Source organism: Sphaeramia orbicularis, chromosome 8 (genome assembly GCF_902148855.1).
Source record: "Sphaeramia orbicularis chromosome 8, fSphaOr1.1, whole genome shotgun sequence".
In the NCBI taxonomy this organism is placed as follows: domain Eukaryota; kingdom Metazoa; phylum Chordata; class Actinopteri; order Kurtiformes; family Apogonidae; genus Sphaeramia; species Sphaeramia orbicularis.
In genome coordinates this window covers 40,544,644-40,550,781 of record NC_043964.1, presented here as the reverse complement: position 1 = coordinate 40,550,781, position 6,138 = coordinate 40,544,644, and positions in this window count along the sequence as shown.

Genomic DNA, 6,138 nt, shown 5'->3' with positions numbered 1-6,138 from the left:
CAGTTCCAACTGACTTCAAACTTGGTACACAGCTTCTTTATGATGATGTCAACAAAAGTTAGTGAAATTATTTGGATCCGGCTCTGATTCTGGATTGGATGCGACTTTGAAAAATTTCCCCATTATAAGAGATAGGAAGTGTCGGTAAGCTACAGGGCCATCGGTCCTATTTTTATGACATGTTTCTTTTCTATCTAATGTAAAATAACAAAGAAGAGACAGTGAACTTTATCTCCTAAGTCACACTTCTAGCATTATTTGTACTTTTTTTAAAAAAATGTATTTCGAAATGTATTGGTACCATTGTTAATGAACTGGATGTGCCATTTTGTGATGGTTGAATCCTATGGAAACTCACTTGAGCAGCAGAATGAATGTTATGTATGAGCATTTACATTGCACGTAATATTCAGCAGGTCTTCTGAATTAGCACAGTATTCATAGCAAGAGTTACTTCTGCTTACTGTTATCTCACTTTTCTCTTATGTATTGATTGTGGAAAAGTGTCTTAAAATAAAGTGTTTTAGTTGGTAGATTTCATTCATAAGGTTTTTTAAAAGGCAAAAATGTTTTGCAGTAATGATGTTTGTACAGTTCAGAGACGACTGCACTGATGAAAAGACAGAAGGCAGAGCTGAACACGATATCTTCTTTGGGACTGACAAGGATGGACAGGATTAGGAACGAGCACATCAGAGGGACAGCTCAGGTTGGATGTTTTGAGAGAGGCCAGATGGAATTAGTTTCAGACATGTGCAGAGGAGAAAGAAGAGAAGAGAATATAGTGAAGATGGAGCTATCAGGGAGGAGGCAAAGACCAGATTTATGGATGTGGTGCAGGTGTTAGTGTGCAAGAAGATGCAGGAGACAAAGTCACATGGAATCAGCTGATTTGCTGTGGCGATACCAGGTCTCCACAAACACAGGTTTAGTACAAGTATATACAAATAAGCATAAAGACATGAATAAGATGTACAAATAAATGGATGCATGGAAGTAAAATGACAATGATGTACGAGGGGGAGGGGGGGCTGAAAAGTTCATAGCCTGACTAAGAAGAAGTTATTCCACAGCAATGAAACTTAGCATACATTAAATTCAATCTTTCCTGATACTAACTGCATGGTTTCCTTCCAGATAAACCCACATTGGATAAATAATTTAGGACTTTGAAAAGTAGTACTACAGACACTTGATGAAAGTGCTTGCTTTTTCACCCCTCCCTCGTTCTTCCTACCCCTCTTGAATTCAGCTTCCCAGTTTTGCACAGTTGATAAAGAGCATCATCCCCTGTAGCACAGGTGTCAAACATGCAGCCCGGGGGCCAAATCCGGCCCACCAAAGGGTCCAGTCTGGCCCACGGAATGAATTTGTGAAATGCAAAAATTACACTGAAGATATTCACAATCAATGGTGTCAAAATCCTTTTATTTCAGGTTCCACGTACAGACACATACAGTCTAATTACATTTTAAGTGGGTCAGACCAGTAAAATATTATCATAATAACCTATAAATAATGACAATCCCAAATTTTCTCTTTGTTTTTTGGTGTAAAAAAATTAAATTACATCAAAATATTTACATTACCAAACTATACATTTACAAAAAATGTGAATAACCTGAACAAATATGAACAAACAGAAATGTCTTAAGAAAAGTAAATTTAATTTTACCAATATTCTGCCTGTTACTACATGTTTTGTGCAATTGTAATGCACATGTGTACATGATAAACTGATAAACCGAGGAATAAAATTGTTACAGTTTTTCCCAATTGCTAAAACACAAAAGCCATTTCTCTAAACCAAATGACCAGTCCTATAAACACATTTTAATAAAAGTAGCCCCCGTTTGCTAAAACCATAAACACATTTCACATGAAGACACAATTCACAAAAACAGTCCTCCTTTTTTCATCAATCTAAACACATTTTGTCTTGCTAAAACACAAGTTGCAAAAAAACTCTGCTCAAATTCTCAAATTAGACTCGTGATGCAAAATACTTGCCACAGTCAGCAAAATTTGAACACAGTGAACACACCTGGCTTCATTCATTAAACACGACTCAAAATTGAAGACACTTGTTGCAAATGATGTGATTACGTTATTATTATGATATTATGTGATTATGTTAGTAGTGAGTTCTTTGTGACCAGGATTTATGTAGTACCCTGTTTCACTTTAAATATTTTTGTCAGTATGTTACAGTTTTTCTCAACTGCTAAAACACATTTCATAAAATTTTCCTCCATTTTTCCAAAACTCTAAACACAGCACACTTTTCTAAAGCTACATAAACAAAACTACACCTTCTCTCTTCAAAATTCAAACTTTCACTCCAAAACAGCTGCTCAAAGCCTGCAAAAATTTAAACACTATACACATCATTACACACTACAAAAAAAACAACTGAAAACACAGTGTTCAGTGTGTGAGAATGTTCTTTTTTCCACACTACCAAAGCATATTTTTAGAAACCTTACAGCATCTGTTCTCAGAATATATCACTGTAAAGTATTGGGCCTTCATAGATGTGTGTTTCATATGAACAGTATGGAAATCTACAGAAAACACAGTCTGTACACTACTGTACTGGATCACAACTCTATGCAAACAGTACAGAGGATCCAGTACACACAACAATACTCACTGAAAACAATGTTCAGGGTGTGATATTTTTTATTTACAGTGTTTATCACACACACACACACACACACACACACACACACACACATATTATGCAGCATTATGTCGTTGCACTGGGTCAGGCCACAGGACCTCATCTACATCACAGGCAATATTGGCCCTTGCCAGGCAACGTGGGAAAAACACCTTGGCGTGGCGGATCCAGCCTCGGAAGGCCTCCACGGGCACGTTAGCACAGGCCAGGTCCATAGCCCTGAGAAGGTTCTCTCTTGTGTAAGGTTGGCGGTCATATACCTTCCACCTCCATGTGGCATTCTTTCAACTCTAGAGAAACAAACATGCATTCCAGTACTGACTGGTATGTACTCTACTGTAAAAAACATGCATCTACATCAGTAGAAGCATCAATGGACATGCTCTGCAATATAACAACTGAGATGAAACCAGTTGTACTCCACTATACTGTAAAAATGTATTGCAGTGACCAACACAGCAATACAGTCCAATACCTGTTGTGTTCTCTGAATGCACAGATAATGGTGGTCCACTGAGAACCTACTCAGGTTTGGACCAGCTCTTAGTCCTGCTTCAGTCATTGTTATGCCATGGACAATGACATGATCAATGACTGTTGCTCACATCTCGTCTGTAATGGTGGTGTGAGTTTGTCCTCCTCTCCCTCCCGGGCCTGCTCCTCTTCCTCCTCTCACTGAAGCTCCTCTTCCTCTGACTCTGTCCACTGTGTTTGTTTGAACCTTCAGTAAACTATGCACTCTGAACTGGCTTTTACAGGTGTAATCACATCATTTGCAACAAGTATCTACAATTTTGAGTCGTTGTGTTTAATGAATGAAGCCAGGTGTGTTCATTGTGTTCAAATTTTGCCGACTGTGGCAAGTATTTTGCATCACGAGTCTTTAATTTGAGAATTTGAGCAGAGTTTTTTGCAACCTTTGTTTTAGCAAGACAGTGTGTTTAGATTTATGAAAAAAGGAGGATGTGTTTTGTGAACTGTGTCTTCATGTGAAATGTGTTTATGGTTTTGGCAAACAGGGGCTACTTTTATTGAATGTGTTTAGAGGACTGGTCATTTGGTTTAGAGAATTGGCTTTTGTGTTTTAGCAATTGGGAAAAACTGTAATACATGATGATAAATCAGACAAGAAAGGTTAAATGTACATGTAGTGAAAAACCCCTTTAGAAGTCGACACGTGTTCAGTGGTTCAGTGTGTGCATGGGTGCGTCTGCAGGGAACTCTAGAGTAAATAAATAAATAGATAGTTGTAAAGTGTAAGTGTAAACTGAGGATGTTTGGTCCACTCTTGCCCCCTGCTGCAGCTGACCAGAACTGACACTAGTGATGTGACGTTCATGAACGAATCGAATCTTTTGAACGGCTCTTTGAAATGAACGATGGGAACCGAGTCTTTGTAAAGACCCGTACTTTTTTTTTTTTTTTTTTTTTTAAGGAGGGAGTGTCCGATTGCCTGTCAGTTTAGTGTCACTGGGGAGGCATTGGGCAGGAGGAGAATGTTCGAGCAGAAAAACTTTGAAGAACAACCGTTTGAAGATATTTGTGCATTGTGCAGCTGTCTAGTATTTACATATAGTGTTGTTCATGTTGCCGGAGTTACACATATACAGCTTTTTATAATGTTCAAAAGATGTAAAAACATTATTTATATTATTTGTTTTTCTACAGGGTGAGTCAGAAAAAACGCTCTTTTCATTTAAAGAAATTGTACCACTGAAATGGAAATGCTTATTTTTCTTTTGATTATACAGTCATATTGATGTGGTTATTGAGCATGTCTGGCGATTGAATCATTGATTTATGGCATAGCATAACAGAGGGAATGTCCATTGTTTATTGTGCACCAAAATATCTGCCAACACAGTTTATGCCACCGTGAATGAAATGGAAATTGTCAACCATTACAGCATGTTTACTCGCCATCAAAATGTTTTGTCTCAACGAAGTCGTCCGGCACGACCTTCAACCTGGCTACCATTCAGATTGATGCAAATCTGTGCTCGTTGTCGCATCTCTAACACAGCTCTTCTCGCCATTCGTGTTCGTCGTCCCTGACCTTTCTTTATTAAGGTTTCTGCTGGTACCAGTTAGGCGATACTTGATCACATTTCTCCTCACTGATGAGGCAGCTGGGGCACGGACATCAGGGAAGCGGTCTTGAAACTGCCGGATGGTTTCTTGGACGCTACCAGTTTCGCAGAATTTTGTCACCATGAAAGCTCTCTGCACATCCGTAAACTGTGGTCTTGCCATGTTGAAAACTCCCTGGGCACTGTCATGTAGGCCTATGTCCTGAGTGTGAAAGCAAAGCCCCGACACCTGTAATTGTTGTCAATTTCAAGTTTGTTCACTGTGGCATACATTGTGTTGGCAGGTATTTCAGTGCCCAATAAACAATGGACCTTCTCTCTCTTATGCAATGCAATAAATCTATGACTACATCACCTGACATGCTCAATAACCACATCAATATGACTGTATGGTCAAAAGAAAAATCAGTGTTTCCGTTTTAGCAGTACAATTTCTTTAAATGGAAAGAGCGTTTTTTCTGACTCACCCTGTACAATCCCTTATCTTTATATACAAAGTAGAAGTGAGAGAACCCCTGATGTGGTATTTAAGTAGTGTAACTGCAGTTATTAATCACTGTTGTGGTTTGTGCAATTTTTTCCGTATGTTTACACACATTTATTCTTGTTTTGAGGAGAAAAAACTTTTATTTCATAAGAAAATGTTTTATTTTCTTCTTCAGTTTTAGGCTACAGACTAGTCCACATAATGTACCGTGATGTTTTTTGTCAAATTCCAGCATTTGCCTAATGTCACCTCTCATGTCATGGATTTAGCCACACATTTGAACTAACTATTCTTTTTTACGGTAAGATCATATTTGCAGCCGTGCCAATTAAACACCTTTAAAATGTACTGTCAATCATCACATGTAGCCTATTTAGTCATTAAAACATTGGTGTTTCAAAATAATGTAAAAAACATAGAAGAGCCAGTCTTTGAATGGCTCCTGATTGAATGGCTCCCTTCAAAGAGCCAAAAGTCCCATCACCAACTGACACTTTTTTTTTTTTTCATACTTTATTTACAAAATACCGTATACACATAGGCCAGAACATGGCATGGAGAAAAAAACATAATGCTCCAGGTGAGGCAGGAAGAAATTAAATACAATTACATAAATAGGTAAGAAAATTAAATAAAATAAAAGTAAAGGAATAAACAAGAAGAGAAAAAACAACAAACAAAAAAAATAATAAAATAAAATAATAAAATAAAAATAAATAAATTACAACTTAAATTCGTCACATAAGGCTTTAGTCTTCACAGCTTTAGGGTTAGTGCAAAAGTTAAGTGTGTCTAAATAGGATTTCAAATAAGATTTAAAGACCACAAAGCTGGGTTTCTGACTGGCAAATTTGATTGTATGTACATGAAATTTAGCT